This window comes from Ambystoma mexicanum, chromosome 5p (genome assembly GCF_040938575.1).
Source record: "Ambystoma mexicanum isolate Mex_15411 chromosome 5p, UKY_AmexF1_1, whole genome shotgun sequence".
NCBI lineage: Eukaryota > Metazoa > Chordata > Amphibia > Caudata > Ambystomatidae > Ambystoma > Ambystoma mexicanum.
This window is the reverse complement of record NC_090930.1, coordinates 718,914,091-718,936,124: the sequence shown is the minus strand read 5'-3', so window position 1 is coordinate 718,936,124 and position 22,034 is coordinate 718,914,091. Positions and strand designations below refer to the sequence as shown.

The 22,034-nt window shown below is 42.7% G+C and overlaps 1 long non-coding RNA gene and 2 other non-coding genes across 3 annotated transcripts; all 3 read left to right on the top strand.

Moving 5' to 3' along the window:
- The first annotated feature begins 3,532 nt into the window (after nucleotides 1-3,532).
- TRNAL-UAA (transfer RNA leucine (anticodon UAA)) lies at nucleotides 3,533-3,615 on the top strand. The gene has a single exon. It is a non-coding gene; the product is annotated as a tRNA-Leu (tRNA).
- A 163-nt stretch (nucleotides 3,616-3,778) lies between these two features.
- LOC138481698 (uncharacterized) lies at nucleotides 3,779-21,264 on the top strand. The gene is made up of 4 exons (XR_011274338.1): nucleotides 3,779-3,869; nucleotides 5,228-5,493; nucleotides 19,050-19,175; nucleotides 19,419-21,264. It is a non-coding gene; the product is annotated as an uncharacterized lncRNA (long non-coding RNA).
- TRNAE-CUC (transfer RNA glutamic acid (anticodon CUC)) lies at nucleotides 4,379-4,450 on the top strand. Its single transcript has one exon. It is a non-coding gene; the product is annotated as a tRNA-Glu (tRNA).
- Nucleotides 21,265-22,034: the final 770 nt, after the last annotated feature.

Genomic DNA, 22,034 nt, shown 5'->3' with positions numbered 1-22,034 from the left:
GCGCGATCTCAATCTTGGTCCACACATCCTTTCCACCCATGGTGATATCATGGATGTGGCCTCATCTTCCTCCTGCTCCTCCTCCTTATCCAACTCTTCCTCTTCCGCAGCTGCGGCTATGTCAGCATGGGACCGTAACAATCTGTAATCTAAGCTCCTAACCCGTGGCTTTCCTCTAGGCTGCCCTTCAGAATACCATCCTTTGCTATCTGTCTCCACATGCACATCCCTAATCTCTGTGCTGTCAATCCTTAATAAAATGGCCCCTGCTCGCCATTCGTCAGTCCCAACAGGTACAATCTGCCTGTCTCCTCTGTCCAATTTCAACCTTGATAATTCTTCTTCTGTCTTCCTGAACGCTATCTCTAAATCCCTCTGTGGCCTCTGCTCAGGTTCTCTATGCGCTGGAGCTCGAGCAGCTGCAGATTCTATAGGGTTTGGGATATTCTCGTATTGTGCGGGAACTGAATGAGGAGGGGCAGTGGCGGGCAGTATTTCGTACAAAGGATTTGTGTACCCTGCTGCTGCACGCGTGGTATAACACCATGCTGGGGTCGGCAGGACTGTGTGTGCTGTGCTAGGACGGATGGGGCATCCTTCAATACGTGGGCCAATATGAGTGGATGTAGGCATCTCTACTTTCGTGGGGCCTAGGGTACATCCTCCAAATCTTCCGCCAACCTCCAAAGTTCCAGGGCACCCTTCCTGTTCTTCAATTTCTTCCCCTTGTATTTGTTCACCAAAAATGTGTACAGATGGCCAAAAACCTCCTTATCATTGGTTCCCTCCTGTGGCCTTGGCTTATACATGCCTCCTGTCTCGGAAAACCATTCTTTGTGGTACTTCATAATTTTTGAGAGCTGTACACATATACTCCAGTGGAGTTGATGGCTCCATGTTGGTGGACCCTATTCGCTCCAAACGTCTCTAATCAACTAAGGCTCCGACCCAGCGGTGCCTTAATGCCCCCTCCCCACCCTTACCCATTTCTGTTCCCCTCCCCCGCTCATCACCCTTCTCACCCCCCACCTTGTTTCACCACATTACTTTAATCCACACACACTCACACCAACCATACACACATCACTGTCAGCATTCAAGTGCTGCAACCCAGTTTGTTGTTGGATGTCCATATCCAATCCCCCTGTAGGGATATGGCCCAATGCAACAACTTGGAATTCTCTCCTTGCATAGCCATTAGCTGCCTAAGTGGCCTGTGGCCAGTCTGGACCATGACGTGAGACCCAAAAATGTAGGGTATCAACTTGCACATTGCCAAACCACTGCAAATGCCTGCTTCTCAATGGTGGCCCAGTTGTGCTATTGCTTTTTCAAGTGCCTACTAGGATAGGCACATGGTTGTTCAACCCTCTCAGAGTTTAACTGCATTAATACTGCACCAATTCCAAATTCACACGCATCTGTTTGAATGATGAATTCCTGCCTATAATCCAGGATCTTTAGAACTGGGACCAGGCGCAAACCATCCTTCAAGCTCTGGAGGAATGTTTGGAAAGCAGGATTCCAAGTGACCTTCTTTGCCATTTTCTTAGATTCCACATCATTCAGGGAAAGGGCAATGGTCCTATACCCCTTGCTGAAATGCCTGTAGTAACAGTTGTGGCCACAGAAGGCTCTGACCTGTTTCTGTGTGTAGGGGATGGCCTAGTGCACCACTGCTTGAACTTTGGCTTGGAGAGAATGTTTATGTCCCTACCTACTTAGTGTCCCATGTAAGTCGCAGTTCCCAGCACTATCTGGCACTTGGAAGACTTGATAGTCAAGCCATCCTTCTGTATGGCTTGAACACCTGTTTCATATATGACAGATTATCTTTTCAGGTTTGGCTTAAGACAGCAACGTCGTCTAAATAGGCAATGCTGAGGTCCTCCAACCTTGATAGGACCTGATTTACCATCCTCTGAAAAGTGGCCAGAGCATTTTTTAACCGTAAGGGCATGACAATAAACTAGTAGTGCCCTTCTGGTGTGGAAAATTCAGACCTCTCCTTTGCTGTGTTAGTCGGGCCAACAAGTTAGTTCCCAGCCGTGAGGTCAAGGGTAATCATGAGCTTTGCAAGGACTAATCTGTCATTGAGCTCATCTGCCCTAGGTATGGGGTGAGCATTTGTCTTGGTGGCAGAAATGAGCCCCCTGTAGTCCACATAAAATTAGACTTCAGTTTTCCCATTATCAAACCTTTGACTTTTTAGGTACCAGTACCACTGGGCTGGCTCATGGGCAATGGGAAAGCTCAATGACTCCCAAGTCCAATGTTTTGGAGACATCCTCCTTGATGGTGTCCTTGACCTTGTCAGACATCCGTTGAATTCTGCTCTAAACTGGCTTACTGTCTCCAGTGTCAATGTCATGGATGCACCGATCAATTTCCCCCAAAAAGGAATTACAACCTTATTAAGAACTGGAAGCCTATTGGAGTTCAGTTCGTTTTTCAGACTCATGACTTTCAGGTTACTCACATATCTAAACAGTAGGCACATTTACTCACTGAGTTGCTTCACTGGGTATGGCTTAACAGGCCTGCAGGTTAACAATAGATTTATGTAGCAGATATATTTACATAATGAGCTACATTTAGTGACACTGGTGCCTTTGTAAGGACCTTTGCCAGGCTAAACCCACCCTTTCGAATGGTGCTGGGCCAGCCTACCAGTGCTTGTAAGGGCCGTCCTAGGTGGAAAACATTAAACTTATAAGCAGAACAGTGCCTCTGAATTGTTGTCAGGGATTGGGTGCTGCAGTCACGTTACTGGAATGGGAGAAGACAAGGTAATGAAAGAAAGAAAGCGCTATGCCAACAGTGTAAACTTATCACACTGCCCATCAGAAGTGCTACACGTATGTTACTATTAAGGTTTGGGAGTTCCTCCTGCTAATAAGAGCTGTTACTGTCCAATTAAATCTAGAGATGTAGGTACTCGCAGCGCCCACTAGTGTGTATTACCCCTACCCCGAATAATAAAACACACACTCATTGCCCTGTTGGCTGAGAAGGTATTTTACATGTGCATCTACAAGCAGGCAATTCTATAAAATTATATAAGTAACACATCTCCGTACTCAACACTCGAGGATTTCATCAAGAAATCCAGTTATCACATTGTCAATGATTGTTGCATCTGTTTAAGAAATGTTTCACATAGCAGAAGAGTGACTAGGTTCAAGCTACACATTGCCCTCACTTTCCAGTTAGAAAAAGTGTATGCAATGCTTCGAAACAATGTTTCCCAGACTGTTTAAATACTGAGAACAAAATGTCTTCCGATACACTGCAAAGGTTGCCTAAAATACACTCCTAACACTAAAATACACTTGAAACACTGCAGTCTTTATTATTTCACTGCTGAACTTTACCAATTATCTGTACTATTTCTACCATCCTGCAGAGAGAGCCTAACAACCAGGAGTGCGATTTGCTTACAAAAAATCTTGCTGTATTTCTATAAATATCTCAGAAAACACAACATGGTCATGTTTAGGTTAAAAGACCACACATCAGCTGTGCAATGTGTACCAGGATGGCCGAGTGGTTAAGGCGTTGGACTTAAGATCCAATGGACGTTTGTCCGCGTGGGTTCGAACCCCACTTCTGGTAAAAATATTTTTCTTTATAAATATATAGTTTCCAGAAACCGAAGTTCACTTTAAAATAGGCCGGGGTTTCTTTTCTTCCGAAATACAGTTTAGTTGTTAGTGTGTTGAGAAACACGCCATCTAGTGACTGCGATGGTGGACGCTTCGCTTCCTTGAAAGTTACCAATAGAATTCGCCGCCCTGAAGATTCCGTCCCTCAACTTCTCCTCCAATTCACTAGATGCAGATTCATTTCCACACGGGAAGCAGTTGGGGGTAAGTCTACTTCTGCGAAAGGGAACAGGGGTGGAAGCTTTAGCCAGAGCTGACCAGCAGGCCGTTTGCCGACTGACACGAGAATGCAATGTTTACACCGAAATGTGATACGTGGAGCTTCTGCGTGATTTTCTTGGTTCAGGGGACACGCTGAGTGGCTGTCTTCTGTTTCGGCTTTAAGTCATGGAAAAATCAATAAAAGAGGTTCGTAAAGTTACTACAGTTTACTTGAAAAGTATTCTTGTATCCGTATGGCAATTTTCATATGATGTTATACAGACAGAGGTACTTTCTAAACAAATGCGCATATTTCTAGAATAATAACAGATTTTGGAATTTGAAAATACAGTGTGAAGAAAGTGCCACGCATTTATTTCAGGATCCAAGGTGAAATATTTCAGGGAAGAAACTGATAAATGTAGCGTAAAACTACTACCAAACATATGTAATCAGGGGATCTTAGTTCGGTTTTTTCGTTACTCAACGAATGTTAATAAAGTAGACGTATGTCCCTGGTGGTCTAGTGGTTAGGATTCGGCGCTCTCACCGCCGCGGCCCGGGTTCGATTCCCGGTCAGGGAAAGTCACATTTTACATTTCTAGAAGACCGATATAAAGATGTAAATTACATTTCTTGTAGGGGTGTTAACAGTTTCTATATGTTGCCCTCATTGGTCGTCCTGTCTCATAAAGGCACACGGGATTATACAAAAATAAAGTATGCAAACGTTTTGAAGCCTAAAATACTGAAATTCGAGACCCCCATTTACCAGGTACATATGTGGGTGGGTTAAGTAAATACAAAACGTGGAGGGGTTTGGGGGGGGGGCTGTAGGCCCCCCCCCACGCCCCCCCCCGCAAATATATGTGGTAAAAAAGGTTTTTATTTTTTTTTAAAAATCGTTATTTTGTGTTTCACATTTTTCTCTCTCGCAGTATTCACACAGATCAGTGGCCTACTGCCTGAGGTAATGACCCTAGTTAAGTGAGTGGATTAGCAAACGGGCTGGCTATTACTATGTTGCTACAGCTGCCAATTGCTACAGCTGCCAATGGGCACACTGCTAATGGTGTTGAGAAAAAGACAGTGGGAAAAGACAAGCATTGGTAATGCTAACATTTTGAAGAGTTTGTGTAGGGGAAAGGGCACTTGCAAGGAACTGCCATAATGTTATTAACTGGCCATTGATGGTAGCAGGTGCAAAATGGTCTGAGTATCTGGGAATATAATAGCAGCGCCTCCATTTGAATAATACTTCTACACAAGCCACAACTGTTGGATTTGTCAATGCTTGTTTTTAACTTTGTGAACACATAGCGAAATCCACCCGTAAAGAGAGCTGCTTTTTTTTTGTACAGTTGAACCAGCATTGTGTGTTGCCGCTCGTCCCTCGCACCAGCGTGCTTCCTGGAGGAGGCGGGGCAGGAGGCAGGAGCAACACGTGACTGGATCACGTGATCGCGGCCGCCTACAAAGGACCAAGGCAACCACCCTTGTGGCGTTAAGCCCGGCTGGAGTAAAGCCCTGAGACTGTTGTGCGGCTGTTGGGCGCAGTTGGCGCAAATAGTCATATGGGTTCTACATAAGATCACCAGCTGCCACCAATAGCTGAGGCGAACCTGAGGTAAGGCCTACATCGTTAATAACACTCGTTCATACAGCGTGAGACTGCGGGATCTTATATCCTTTGATCACGCTGTATTGTCCAACTACGGCACGATAAAAGTCGTCTTGTTACTTTTTTCATCTTTTTTTATTCAATTTTTCCGGTCCTGATACTTCTAAAGATTCTATTTAGCATCTCATCTTCAACTTTGGTAGTAAGCACTTTTGATGCAAGCTGATCATCTACCCTTGATCTATTGAATGCTGTAAGTCATATTGTTTACCACTTGCTACCAACAATCAGTGAATATTTCACAGAGTGTCGATTACACCAAAACTTGATGAAACTCCGCAGCACCAAAGATATGGAAGGGGCAAGGAATGGTTCGTACTTAAACCAAAGCTGCGAAGTGGTCACACCAACCGCCCAACTCGCCCAGGAGAATGTCAACCTGTCGAATGGACACGTAATCCAAGTTTTGGTACATGCTGATGAAAAACATAGTACCCCAACAACAAGTCAGTCAGAGAAAAACCCAAATATTGCTATAATGAATAACTGGAAAAAAGGGCTGGAATACACTATCTCGACAAGAAAAATACAAAGCAAAATAGAAAATCATTTCGGGAACAAGCGACATAAAAGCCACAGTGACATCGAAGGAGAATCCCTTATTCTTTGGGAAGAACCAAGACACTCCCAAACCCCAGCTTCTAGCACAGAAATACATACTGGTGCAGTACATCCGGAAGAAAAAACCTGTATCTCACCTGTGGAAGATAATGCATTCACCCTAACCTTACAAAACACACAATCTTCATCGACTATTGCGCAGCAAATGCCGGAACAAAGGGACCTAGAAAGAAAAGATGAAGAAGAAGCAATAACAAATCCAAATTCAGACACATTGAAAGCACTGAACTTTGTTCTTAGCTCATTGGTTTCAGTCTTTGAGATGCTAAAAGGAGAGGTCCAATCGCAAAATGGGACATTGCTAGAAATGACTAAAGAAATTTCCCTTTGCGACTCTACTCTAGTGGGCCTGGCAAATGCCATGAACACAAAACTGAGCACCCCAATTCAGGCACTGAACATTGAGATTGCAAAACAAGGACTCGACATCTCCTCCATCCAGCAATCACTGAAGGAAAAGAATCAAATTGAAAATCAAAACAATACACTTTTGAAAGAAATCTTCTCAATATTGAAAGGACAACTGCCCCCAGTTCAAAGAGAAGAAACTGTAGAAAAAATTCAGGACTATTCATTGGAGGATACCCCACTATCAGACTCAATATTGGAAGAATTCCTAAGACTAGCTACAGTACTAGAGGAAGAGGAAAATACTGGAAAAAGCACAAAAGAAACCAATTCTGGTAACCAAAAAACCAGACTGGCGGAAAAAACTCAGGAATGGCAAGAACAAGGGGAACAAACATCAAGAGGCAGAAGAAAAAGGAGAAACCGCTCAGCAAAGAGAAAGGGCTCCAAATCCTCACAGTCAAAAAATAAAAGCAAACGTAACAGAGGGCTGAAGCAAAACAAAATCACAAAAGAAAAAGGTAAGATCCAGGTAAAAATATATTCTGATATGTCTTGTGAGGAGCAGGACAACATTGTGGGCGACGCTAAAACCCCTCTTATTGGCACCAAAAAAAATAAACTTAATACAGGAAAGGGAAACCAGAAAATCAAAATCGACATCCCTAAAAAAACCAAATCAACTAAAGACAAACAATTGGATGATACAGTTCCAGTAACAAAAGCAAGCATTGGCTTACAAACAGAGGAGCTGACAGGACAAAAAAACAATCCAAAAAAGAAAAGCATAGAGATTGTAAAGGACCTGAAAAATCAGATAAGTCCGGAGGAGACACCAAGGAAAAAAAACCTAGCCGCTCAACCTCAAAAAGAAAATATAGCCAAAGCAGTCAAATGGGCTCCAATTTTCACACAAAAAACAGGGCAGTATGCAGTAAAAAGATCTTGTGGGAATGTTACTGCCACAAATCAACAGGAAAATAGGAAAATTGCCCCCATCTTTTTAACAAAGAAACCGTTGACCTCCAAGGACTCAAGTAAAACCCCTTCAGATGCAACTGCTCCAGCAAACAGGTTGGGAGGTAACACGTCTGAAATAAATGCATTCCAAGTCAAAAATGGAGAAGGAAAATACGTCAAACTTGATACTGAGAGGCATCATGAGGGGAACGCTGAAGGTACCCGCTCACTCACCGATTTATGTGACAATCTATCTGAAAATACAGCAATGGAAAATGTAAATGAAAGGATTTGGCTGAGACTGCGTTCAAACTATGGCCACTACAAATCCTTGAACCGGGGAGTGATCTTGAACATAATACAAAAAATAGGAGACCTTCGCTCTTTAACATCTAAGGACATTGAAAGCGTGAAATTCCCATTGTCATGCGATCCATTTTTGGTCGAACTCATCATGACCTCAGAGACCGCAAAAAATGACATCTTGCGAAACTCAATCGAGTTGGAATCCTATGGACTGGAAGTCTCATACTGCAAGAAGAGAAATAACATCATGGCCAAATACGGCACTCCCCCACGCCCAAACAAAGAAACAACATATCAAAATGAGGCAATTCTCACAAAGCAAGGAAGCTTAGAAAAGGGCTTCAAAACAAAAGAAAACACCCTTATGCTCTTACCAGATATACTGTCAGAAGTTCTGAAGAAGCTGGGTCTGGGCACACAACAACTTTAGAAAGAACCATGTTAATATCTTTAGCTGGAACACAAGAGGCTCCAGTGTCATCAGAGGCAAAGAAGCAAGGTCACACATATTCAATCAAGGGGATGCAATTCTTTTACAAGAAACCTGGTTGGTCAATCCGCTAAGCATCGAAGGGTATATGGTCCATTGTTTGTCAGCCACACAAAAACCACTGGGTCGGCCCTCAGGAGGCTTACTAATAGCATTAAAAAACGAAGTCTTTAAAAATGCAAAGGAAATATGGAATAATCCCCAGGGCATTCAGGCATGCAGAGCCGAAGTATCAACACAAGAAAACACCACAACTTGGGTCTTTGTAAATATTTACTGGAACCCAGCAACATCAAAACTAGACTGCTTTTTAGAGAATTTAGCATCTCTATTCGAACTACTAAAAACAACTCTAGTTTCTAGTAAGATCGTGGTAGCTGGAGACTTCAACACGAATTGCCTATATCCCCCAAAAGGAAACTGTGATCGAGTAACCCAGAGAAAAAGAACTCTGGGAAAACAATGGCAGGATTTTATGGAACAATGGGACCTCCATATGGTAGTGGGCTCACAGGAGGGCGTAAAAGAACCATACATAACCTGGAGAAGAGGTAAATCTTCCTCAGCCTTAGATTATATCTTCGTTTCAAAAACCCTGCTTGCTTTGCCCTATACATTAAAAATAATACAGGAGCCTGGAAGTGACCACAGCAGACTGGAGCTGTCACTCGAAAACATTCTGACAACAGAAGCTGAACGAGAATTACAGATGCTAGAAGGGAAGAAAGGAAAACTTAGAGTTGTAAAGTATAAAGATGGGGGGACTAACTTAAATGGAAAACTTAAAATGATTCCCGAATACATATGGAAATCACAATGCGATCCACACCGATTTACCAACTTCCTATGGGCAACCTTAGCACCCAAATACCTAGCGGGAGAAGCCAAACAGAAACACCTGCACTCCTTTGACGAATTCACACAAAAAAGAAAAAGAGAGCACAGGAAAACGTTAAGAGACATCAAAAAGGCAGGACTTTCAGTGGAGGAGATGAAAACTGAAATAAGAACCCAAAAAGCCAACTATAAATCATGGTCGATTTCGCATAACGCAATTCGTATGCAAATAGATGGAGAGCACATACTACAAACACTCAGAGAAAAAAACAGCAAGAACTTCTGGGAAGTAATGAACCAGTTTGAAGGGGATCATGCACAATCATTATGCAACCTAGTGTCAGAAGATGGCTGGGTGAGCTACCTGACAGAGACATTTAAGAGCGACGAAACCCGCGAATTTAGATCTAATCCAGATATTACCTGGCAACTTAACTTCTGTGAAGAAGACATACAGGAAATCATAGCCAGTTCCTCATCATCAAAAGCATCGGGCTTAAATGGGTTGACCTATCAGGCACTGAAAAGTGAACCATTATTGTGGTCAAAGTTATTATCCGCTCTCTTCAGAGAAATACTAAAACAACGAACCTTTCCTGCTTCTTGGAAAACGGCCCTTATAATTCCTCTTTTCAAATCCGGGGATCGTCGTAAACCAACGAATTATAGACCGATAGCATTGCTGGACATTGAAAGCAAAGTCTTCATGAGACTATTACTAACTCACGTTACGAAATGGGTTGAAGATTCCAACATTCTATCACGCTTCCAAACAGGATTTCGCAAAGGCCACTCAACATCTATTAACGGCCTGATTCTAAACATCTTGAATGAGCAAGAGAGAGGGGGGAAAAAACAAATGCTGTACGGAGCCTGGATAGATCTGTCCAAAGCCTTTGATCAGGTGGAACGAACCCTACTGTGGGACAAACTCCGGAACTGGGGAATTCCAGAAACTCTTCTGTCAATTTTGGTAGAACTTCATAAAAACACCAACCTAAGAATACGGCTCGATGCAATGGGTCACCTGTCCAGACTAGTTGAAGTTAATAGAGGTGTAAGACAAGGGTGTCTGGGGGCACCTCTGTTTTTCAACTTGTTCCTGGCAGATATGGGCCACTTTCTAGAAACATCTGCTTTGATAAGCCCAACATTAAATGGGAGGAAAATCTGCTGGCTGGCATACGCGGATGACATAGTTCTCCTCGACAGAACATCAATAGGGCTACAACATCTACTGGACAAATTGAATGAATATGTAGGATTAAACAAATTAACAGTTAATCCATCTAAATCGAACATCTTGATTTTTAAACATCCATTGTCAAAAGCAAAAAACATAAACTGGACCATGGGAGGAGAACGGATCAAAACAGTAGAAACCATAAAATATCTGGGTTATAACATCCATGCACATCCAGCGACATACAAAGTAGAAAATGAAGTGGCAGTCAAAATAACACAATTCATATCACAGATGATCAAGCTAAACTATAAATTCTGCAAGTTCTCTATTTTGCCTCTGGTAAAGTTCTATCTCGCCAATGTGGTTCCAGTTGTTCTATACGGTCTAGAAGCAAAACCGGATCTCTGGTTCATAAACTGGGACAACTATGAGGGCCGCCTCTGGAAAAGAGTTTTGGGTCTTCCAAACTGCGCCACCCTAAAAAGCCTAAGATTCGAACTAGGCCTAAAATCCTTAAACTGTATGGCTGATTGGAAGCTCATTTCACTATTTAGGGAAATAACACTAAGTAAGGACTCGACGTTGTATGGCGATCTCAAACACGAAGTATTATTGAAAAAATCCGCTATTCTCATCTCGTTGGAACGGAAAACTTTGGAAATGCTAAAAAAATTGGACCTGAATGAAGAGACTTTGGCTCTAAACCCTCTTAAAGTAAAATGTAGACTAGAAGAACGGGACTGGATTGAAACAGTTGAGAAAGCACGAGAGGACCCAACTCAAAATTTATTCTTGAAGGGAGAAAAGAAAATTGGATCACTCTCATGTTATCTACTGAAATCTCCAAATCGAAAACTGCGCTCGGACTTCCTCAGAATGAGACTGAATCTCGTCCACTGTGGGGAGGTTTTGGCAAGACGTAACCAAGGGCACATGGCAATAAAATTATGCTCAATTTGCGCAAACCCTGCCAAACAAACGCTAAAACATATCCTAATGGATTGCGAAGGCACCTGGCTTCAGCGACTAAGATTCTTCGGAGCTCTGGTACGGAGGGAGGAAGACATAGTTACAGACTTCCTCTGGGACAGAATAATCTCAGGGAAAAATGCTGCACTTACGTTTGCAGCAATCCAGGTGCTAAGAGAAAGTGGTGTGACAATCTAACACAACGATCCAAAGGATAGAGGTACCTAAGTAGGTCATTTATAGGAACAGAAAAAAACCTGGCAGGGTTGGTGGACAGTAAGAAACCTCAACACAAGTTATGTCTCCTTCGTAACTAACGCAAACTGTCTTGTATTACCTTCCTCTTTTGTAAAGGCTTAAGCCAAAACAAATAAAAAAAAAAAAAAAAAAAAAAAAAACAATGCTTGTTTTTAATAGCACTTCAGTAAAGGCAGTGCAGGTCTAGTGACACAGGCATACAACACTCACAGATCTGCTATGAAACAGGCTGCTTTCAAAAGTCTCTGCAGCACTGTGAAGCAGGAGATTGAGTTAGTGTACTTTTATTTACACGACACACGTAACTCTGTCTTTACACACAAATCACCTCTCAGCATAGAGTGCAGTAACTGGTGGTATAATTCATTTAGTCCTGCTGGGAGTTCCTGTATTTAAGGTGAGTGGTAGGCCCCTGGCAGGAGGTTGCATGGGAGAGTGTGGGGGGTTTACCTCGCTCTTAATGGCCTGAGCGGGAACCTCCGCTCATACTCTCACAGTGTTGTTCCAGCTGGACTCGGCATGGGACTTCGTGAATGCTTTACTCTACATACCTCCTTTTGTTGGACAGAGTCTGTCTTACTCCATCACGTAGTTGGTGTACCTTCCTGGTCTTCTTCTTTCTCTCTGTGGTCGGCTGCTCTCTGCATTCTCTTCTCCCAGTGTTGCAGCCTTTTCACTGATTTTCTCTTGTTGCGTCGTATTCCTCTTGCGACTGGCTTCCGCTTGGGAGGGTGTCCCTATATCCTCCATCTCTGTATGTCCATACTTTTCTCCCATTGTCGGATTCTCTTTGGCCAAACTCTCCTCTTGACTTCTGTGCTCTTGTGTTACGGGGCTGAATGCTACTTCTGTCCCCCTTTCGTACAGTGCTACCCTCTCTAAATTCCACTGCTTCCTGTCTTGGGTGCGTACATGGTTTGTCCCTCGTTGCACCACTCTCAACGGTCTACTGAACTTGAACCCAGTCCCACGATCTCTGTGCACCATTTTCATCTTTATCAGATCTCCTTCTCGTACTGTGCTTTGTTGGGGCTTACTCCTTTCGTTTCTATATCTCTTCATGTTTTCTTTGCTCTTCTTAACTCGCCATACCAATTCTTCCATGTCCACCTTTTCATCCTCTCTCACACTTGCCAACTATGGTGGGACCAGGGTGGAGGCTGCCGTGCGTCCTCTGCGAAGGTGGAACAGCAATATATTTGTGACACCATTGGGGGTGAGGCAATGATCAGCTCTGGCTTCCTTGACTGTGCAGAACCAGTTGAGGCCCGCTGCTGTGGCTAACTGCAAGGCTCCCTTAATGAATTCCACCAACCCATTTGCTTGTGGGTGATATAATGCTGCTTTGATTTGCTTGATATTGTTCTCCTTCAAGAAATTGTCCATCTCTTTGGATATGAGTTGCACTCTGTTGTCGGTGACCAGTTCTCTGGGCAATCCTTCTCTCTGAAAGATGTTTTAAAGGAACTGAATCACTGTGACTGTGGTTATGTTGGGTACAAATTCAACTTCTACCCATTTGGATAAATAGTCCACTAACACTATGCCATACTTGCTTTTGTGTTCCATGAGTTCTAGCAGGCCTGTGAAGTCCATACCCAGTTTTTGCCACACTCCTTGTGACCCGTCTGTGGGGTGTAGTGGCACATGTCTTACTTTGCGTCGCTTGTCGCTATTCACACACTCATGACACCTCTCTGTCATGGTCCTTATTTCCAAGTCCATACCTGTCCACCAATACGCTTCTCCCACTCTTTTTATTGTCATGTTGTTTCCAAGATGACCGGCGTGAGCTCTGCATATGATGGTTCGTCCCATAGCTATGGGTGGGATCACTTGGTCGCCTCTCATGAGCATCTCCTCATTTTCAAATATTTCGTCTGACACTTTCCAATAGGGATGCAACCCATCTGGAATGGACCTCTCATTAGGCCACCCTTTCCTGACCCATTCTTTGTAGTGTCGTCTTTGGCTGCTTCTTCTTTCCAGTGTCTTTCCCTCATTTCGAGGAATTTCCTACTCCTCAAGTCAGTGAGTGATGCGACAACACATTCATCCTGTAGAAAACTGGTTTCTGTATCTTTGCACTGCAGGAGTCTGGACATAGAGTACACCTGGGCATTTTTCCACTCTGCAATGTGCTGTATCTCATACGTTTATTCTTGCAGCTGGGCTGTGATGCAAGCAAGGCGAGGTGATGCTGTGCGGGTCTCTCCTGGGCTCAGTAGGTGCACTAGGGGTTTCTGATCGGTAACCAGCTGAAATGTTTTACCCCAGACGCATGTGCAGAAGTAATTCATGGTCCATGCACATTTAACATCTGCATTTCAATGGTGGAGTAATTTCTTTCTGCTTGTGAGAGGGCCTTGGATGCGAACGCAACAATATTTTCTTCATCACCTTTCTTTTGCATGAGGGTTGCTCCAATACGATATGCGCTGGCCTCTGTGGTAATCATGGTCTTCCATTGAGGATTGAAGGGTTGCATTATTCCCTCTTTGTCATCTTCAACTGCTTTATCTTGTTCTGCATCCCATTGGTACTCGCCTTTCTTGAGCAATTCTCTCATTGGAGCAGTGGTCTCTGAAAAATTTGGTACAAATTTTGGGTAGTATTCAGATACTCCCAAAAATGATCTCAGCTCTTCTTTGCTGATTGGGGAGGCACCTTCACAATTGCTTCCAATAAATCTTTCCTGGGACTGATACCTGCCTTGGATATGGTGTATCCCAGATATTCTACTTTGTCCGCCTGCAGTACGCATTTGTTATAGCGTAGTCACACTCCTGCTTCTTGCAGTTTTGCCAACACTTTGCGGAGAGCTGTGTTATGTGTCTCCTTATCTTCTGCATATATTAATATGTCATCATGGAAGTAAGAGACATTTCCACTGTTTTTCAAGAGGGAGTCCATCATTCGTTGGAATGCAGAGGCCGCAGAGGACAAACCAAATGGCATTCTGGTGAATTGATACGTTCCAAATGGGGTTATGAATGCTGTGAGAGGTCTGGATTCTTGATGTAAGGTGATCTGGTGGTAGGCATCCCTCATGTCTAATTTCGAAAAGACTTTTGCCTCCTTCATCAGCAAAATCAGTTCATTTATGCTCGGTAAGGTGTACTGTCTGCCACCACCTCCAGATTTAGGCTGCGTAAGTTAATGCAAATACGCAAGTCGCCGGTTTATACTGTTTATTTATGAGAACCACTGGGCTGAGCCATTCTTATGACTCCACCGTTTCTATGGTTCCTTCCGATAGCATCTTTTTGAGATTTTCTTGTGGTGCAACTCTTGCCGTCACCGGCACAGGTCTCACCCTATGCTTGACTTGTACTGCTCCTTGTTTTAGTTTTATCTTGTGCACATAGTTTTAGATGCGGCCAGGCGTGTCTGAAAACAATTCCGGGAATTCTTCTTTGGTGATTGACACGCCATTTTTGTTTATGGACAGGACTTGTCCCTCCACGCTGGGGTCGAGCCTGATTTGCTATTTGGCATGGTCACCCCAGCCTAATACTGGTGGTCCTTTTTCTGCAAGATACTCTTTGGTTTTGGTGACCGTGCTTTTCAATTCCACTGTCACTCTGATGTACCCCAGAAGATTCACACTGGCACCTCCATATGCCGTGAGACTAATGTTCGTTTTGTACGTTTCTACTCTTTCTCTTCCCACCATGCTTTTGTATAAGTTTAAAGGTAGTATGGTGAGGTCAGAACCCGAGTCTGCCATCACTCTTGTTTCATGGCCATTGACTTTAATGGTACAGTGTGGCTTTTCCCTCCGAATCGTACCACTATTCACCATGAGAACTGTGGCGCATGCTTCTTCATATGAGTAGGCCTCATGTCTGCCCTCTTCACTCTGGATTGCTACCACAGTCTTCCTCGCTTTCCACGTGCACGCTGACGCAAAATGTCCATACCTTCTGCATTTCGAACATTCTTTATTCCTTGCCGGGCATTCTCTGCTGTTGGCCAGGTGGCTTGTAGTGGCACACCTGTGGCACTTCAAAGGTTCACGTTTCACTGCTGCGTCATCTCATCTCTGGCCTTGAGTTGTCCTCTGTCCCTTCTGCCTCTGGATTGCACCCACTGTACTTAAGCTGATTGCGCAGCGATTCCCCACTCTTTGCACTTTCAGGACGTCTCTTCTACCGCCCTTGAAATCTGGATTGCTTTATCCAACACTATTTTCTTTTCAAGAATACATTTGTCTTCTACCTTTCTGTTGTTCGTGTGGACTATGAGCATGTCGCAGATTCTTTCCTTCGATGTTGCTCCAAATGCGCACAACGCAGCCAATTCTCTTCGCTTGACTACATAGATGTCCACGGATTCTGCCGGTTCTTGCTTCCTGCCTTTGAATCTGTTTCTGTGAAGTATAACATTTTCTTTACATGACAATCTGCTGGCTATTCTCCTTTTTGCTTCTTGATAGGTATCATCATCACCTTCTCCTGACGGGGCCTCCGGGTTCAGGCCTGCAAAAGGTCTTTGTCCTTCCACGCACAAGATTCCCATTGGAGCCATGGAATGGCTGGCTTGCCTGGGACTTGCAGGAACAGTGGTGGTGGTGTTGCTCCTTGCATTTTAGGGCAGCTGGGCCGATCCCATCCTCGTCACCAATTATGTTGTGGCCATGTAAATGATCACGCCAAGCAGGAGATTGAGTTAGTGTACTTTTATTTACACAACACACTTAACTCTCACCACTCAGCATACAGTGCAGTAACTGGTGGTATAATTCATTTAGTCCTGCTGGCCGTTCCTGTATTTAAGGTGCGCGGTAGGCCCCTGGCAGGAGGTTGCAGGGGAGAGCGTGGGGCAGCCTCCTTTCTGTGGCTTACCTTGCTCCTAATGTCCTGAGTGGCAACCTCAGCTCATAATCTTGCAGTTTTGTTCCCGTGGGACTCAGCACAGGACTTTGTGAAGGTCCTTTACTCTACATACTGCTGAAGGTAACAGACACTTTTAGTAGACTGCATGAGAAACTGAATACAGAAACAGCCAAAGCCTCACATACTTGTTGCAGGTGGCCAAACTGGTGTATATGTTCTGCAATGTACAAATATTTTTTTCTTAGGGTGAGTAATGTGACCAATCAAAACTGCAGAGCCCAACTTCAGTTTTTTGCTCAAAAGCGTATCTTACTGAATCACTATAAGACATGCTTCAAATTTAAAATTGTGGACATTCTTATGTTCCCATAATGCTCTTTGCTGTTATGCAAATCGCCAGGATTGAGTTCTGTGAAAAGATACTGTATTGCGTGACCTACCCTCTGCCACACCCATCATCCCGGCCAACCTCCTTCCCACGGCCATGCCCCTCCAAGGATGAGGGTTCCCCATGTACATTTTTCTATTTCTAGCAATGAGTAAAGGACATGCATAGTGCTTATAAATCGAGTGGCTGAAGGCAGACCCGATGAAGAAATATTTGTTGCACATATACATACAGCTCCAATTAAGTCATTAACTCTCTGAAAACTGCTTTGAAAAACACTGGCAGGCACTTTGAAGGCAACGTTTGATGGTAAGACTTGATTAAAGCAAGCTCAAAGAGTTCCCATGAGGAGGTGTTTTGGGTGGGTGGGGAGGGGTAGGAACTTGGTGGGAATGGCCACTGGGATTAGCATGACCATGGAAAGTCAATGGGTGGGCAAATAACCAAACAACACCTGCAAGGTTTATGTCCCTCCTCATGCAATTTCTCCCTCTCTGTACTCTAATGCAATCGTTTCCAACTATAGGTGGCTATAGGTGGTGCTAAAGCACCACCTAATGGCCCAGACTAAAATACGAGATTGCTAGTTGGACATGAAGGGTGGCGGGGTGGTGCATGCAGGTGAACTGATACAAAACAAGAGATGGGCACACAGGGAAGGAGCCCAAGCACTTGTTCAGCAACCCCAAAAGTAACCCAAGTCGTCAGGGGTAAGGGTGCAGAGAGAACACGGAATGTGAGAAGAGAAAGCCAAAGAACGAACAAAACGAAAGAAGGGATGTACAAGACTGTTGATTATGCAGCGTTCCCAGTCCAACCCAAATTATGTCCAGTCAGATGTTTGAAGGCTTATAAAAATAGTTCAGCGCAATTCAGACCTGCAGGGGAATCACAATTATTAATAGCGGTAAGGAAACCCTTTACAACGTATCGACAGCTACACTGGCAAGATGGGTGAAATGATGTATGAACCAGGCCGGTATAGATGTAGGTCAATATGGTGCACATTCAATTAGGGGTGCGATGGCATCCACAGCATTCAAGACGGGGGCACATCTGGAGGATATTTTGAAGGCTGCAGACTGGTCGAACAAGTCAACTTTTAAGAATTGTTATTTTCGACCCATCCATCAGGTGTCTACTTTGGTGGTGAGGTATCAAAAGAAGTGGGAAAAGTCCCAATGTTTTGTTTACGGGGAAACAATTCTCAAAAGGGACGATAAACGTGAGAAAGGTGGTGCAAGAAGCACAGAGAATTGATTACCCCTCACTACCTCAACACTAGGAATAGTAGAGATTGAGCGATTATAGTCACACAGAATTAAACATAACCATAACACTTTTCAAAAAATAATAAATACTGCTAATTAGCAAAAGAAGGCATATTCAGCAGACGAAATACACAAAATATAATTTAATAATATAAATATTAAAAAACCAGGCAAAATTCATACATCAATGCATCAGGAATGAGACACAAAACATATGCCTAACCAATGAGACAAACAAAGAAAAGGAAAGGGAAATGGTAATTCAATAAACCTTACTTTCACAAGAATTTTTTTAACTACCTACTATCCCACATATTAGGAACAGACACGAGTTTTCTACACATCTTCTGCGAACTAATACTACAAAGCCTCGTAGAACTATCACGTCTAACCCAGTCTGATGCCTGTAATGCCTTGGAGCTGTATGGAGCAACTACACCCTAAACCTGGGTTATATACTCGGCAATCCAGTTATTTACCCACGGTAATGTTCGCAGCATGTTCTGCTTTCACCCTTCAATATTTTGTAAACACTGTGTGAGGGATTGACTCCATTTTCCCTCGTTTTTTGTATCTTTTCCATCCAGCGTAACGACTCTAATAATCTTCCAACTCAGGGTTTTCCCTTCTTCCTTCTGGGATACGTGTAAAAATAGAAGTCAATGACCAGCACATAGTTGAAAGTGTTTGTTACACGTGACTAACAGTAAGTTTTTCTCACATGTTATTGGTATAACTCCCCAATAGAATACATTTCTTAGTACTTCTCGTAACATTTTTCTTAGCATGCCTTATTAACTCGTTTGTTTTAATAATACTGCGTGATTTACTATGAGGTTACAGTTTAGGGCCAAATAGACCTGAGCCTTCCTTCCCCTTCAACTCTCATTCCGCATTTAATGCCAGGATTCTGCGTTATGTGTACTGAGGAATCTTCTCACATCTTCAGCAAATAGACCAATATGATGCTAGAAGACATACTATGAATTCATATTCACAATGTGTAACTCTAGTATTTTTTAATGCATAGGACAAGGTGATCCTTGCCACTGAATGTATGATCCAGCCAGCCAACGTGCCTCTGGACGTAGAAAATTATTCTTTGAGACGGATGAGTTCCTCACTGACTCCATCACACTTGACCATGAGAAAACAAGTAAGAGATTGATCCTGAATTGTATGTCACACAATGTTGTTTTGTCACCTTGTTTTTAAGAAAATGTTTTAAATTGTTAACTTTTGTACATAACCTGTATCACATACATACAGTATACTACATTAATTGGCCTTTTCAACATCGCAGTGCAATTTTTGATGATACCAGTAGTAGGTAGTTGTTGGAAAACAAATTGTGCAGTAGTTGTTTTAAAGCTAATCAATTGTGCATACATCTCTTTAGATTCTTGATGTTCCATCTACATTATACACAAGGCTTACTATGAAGAAATCATTTGTCCTGAAGATGACCACAACACTCGCTTCCGAATGGACACTTGAGAAAATGTCTATTCGCCCTTTGGCCGAAACATGTTGACACCCCATGTCTCTAATAATGTCTAAATCTAGTGGTTATAGTTAAAAATGTTCTTGTGAAAGTAAGGTTTATTGAATTACCCATTTCCTTTTCCTTTTCTTTGTTTGTCTCATTGGTTAGACATATGTTTTGTGTCTCATTCCTGATGCATTGATGTATACATTTTGCCTGGTTTTTTAATATTTATATTATTAAATTATATTTTGTGTATTTCGTCTGCTGAATATGCCTTCTTTTGCTAATAAGCAGCATTTTTTATTTTTTTGAAAAGTGTTATGGTTATGTTTAATTCTGTGTGACTATAATCGCTCAATCTCTACTATTCCTAGTGTTGAAGTAGTGAGGGGTAATCAATTCTCTGTGCTTCTTGCACCACCTTTCTCACGTTTATCGTCCCTTTAGAGAATTGTTTCCCCGTAAACAAATAATTGGGACTTTGCCCACTTCTTTTGATACCTCACCACCAAAGTAGACACCTGATGGATGGGTTGAAAATAACAATTCTTAAAAGTCGACTTGTTCGACCAGTCTGCAGCCTTCAAAATATCCTCCAGACGTGCCCCCGTCTTGAATGCTGTGGATGCCATCGCACCCCTAATTGAATGTGCACCATATTGACCTACATCTATACCGGCCTGGTTCATACACCATTTCACCCATCTTGCCAGTGTAGCTGTCGATACGTTGTAAAGGGTTTCCTTACCGCTATTAATAATTGCGATTCCCCGGCAGGTCTGAATTGTGCTGAATTGCGCTGAACTATTTTCATAAGCCTTCAAACATCTAACTAGACATAATTTGGGTTGGACTGGGAACGCTGCATAATCAACAGTCTTGTTACATCCCTTCTTTCGTTTTGTTCGTTCTTTGGCTTTCTCTTCTCACATTCCGTGTTATCTCTGCACCCTTCCCTGTGACCACTTGGGTTACTTTTGGGGTTGCTGAACAAGTGCTTGGGGCTAGCTGGTTCCTTCCCTGTGTGCCCATCTCTTGTTTTGTATTAGTTCACTTGCATGCACCACCCTGCCACCTTTCATGTCCAACTAGCAATCTCCTATTTTAGTCCGGGCCATTAGGTTGTGCTTTAGCACCACCTATAGCCACCTATAGTCGGAAACAATTGCATTAGAGTACAGAGAGGGAGAAATTGCATGAGGAGGGACACAAACCTTGCAGGTGTTGTTTGGTTATTTGCCCACCCATTGACTTTCCATGGTCATGCTAATCCCGATGGCCATTCCCACCAAGTTCCTGCCCCTCCCCTCGGCCTTTTCAACATTGCAGTGCCAGTAGTAGGTAGCTGTTGGAAAACAAATTGTGCAGTAGTTGTTTTAAAGCTAATCAATTGTGCATACATCTCTTTAGATTCATGATGTTCCATCTACATTATACACAAGGCTTACTATGAAGAAATCATTTGTCCTGAAGATGGCCACAACACTCGCTTCCGAATGGACAGTTGAGAAAATGTCTAATTCGCCCTTTGGCCGAAACATGTCGACACTCATGTCTCTAATAATGTCTAAATCTACTTGTTATAGTAAAAATCTTTCATGTGAAAGTAGGGTTTATTGAATTACCCATTTCCCTTTGCTTTTCTTTGTTTGTCTCATTGGTTAGACATATGTTTTGTGTCTCATTCCTGATGCATTGATGTATGAATTGTGCCTGGTTTTTTAATATTTATATTATTAAAATTATAGTTTGTGTATTTCGTCTGCTGAATATGCCTTCTTTTGCTAATTAGCAGCATTTATTATTTTTTAAAAAGTGTTATGGTTATGTTTAATTCTGTGTGACTATAATTGGTCAATTTCTACTATTCCTAGTGTTGAAGTAGTGAGGGGTAATCAATTCTCTGTGCTTCTTGCACCACTTTTCTTACTTTGGTGGTGAGTAAGCTTTAAACAAGCATAATCAGAGCCTCTGGGTCTTTTTTTGTTTTTTTGTTGTTATTTCATATATTCGTTTTATTATTCTTTTTTAATTTTTTTATTCTTATAATGCGCTTAATCGCCCAAAGTCTTCAAAGCGCACACCAAAACATAAACAAACAAACTGTCAGGAGAAGCACGGAAATCCAGAGATAAGAGAAAACTCTATGGAGCCATAAAGAGAAAGGTCTTAAGCTTTTTTTTTAAAAATCAGTAAGTGAAGCAAAAAGCTTGAGGTGCAAAGGAATTAAGTTGCACATGGCGGGGGTGATGACATCAAACCTGATTTTCCCAAACTTAGCCAAGCGAAATTTGGGCTTGACATAGAATACAGAATTTCGATACATTTGTAACAGAAAGTCGTGATTCTATTAAAGCCATAGAGGTGAAGGATTATCCCACCATACAATCGCAAAGATAGACTGGTTTAACTGTAAGAACACTGATTGATTATGTACATGTTATTCAATTCCATGTCTGATATGTTTCATTTGCGATTGCCCACCCAGTCTGGAGTGGCTTTTACATTAGTGCTGTTTATGTCTTG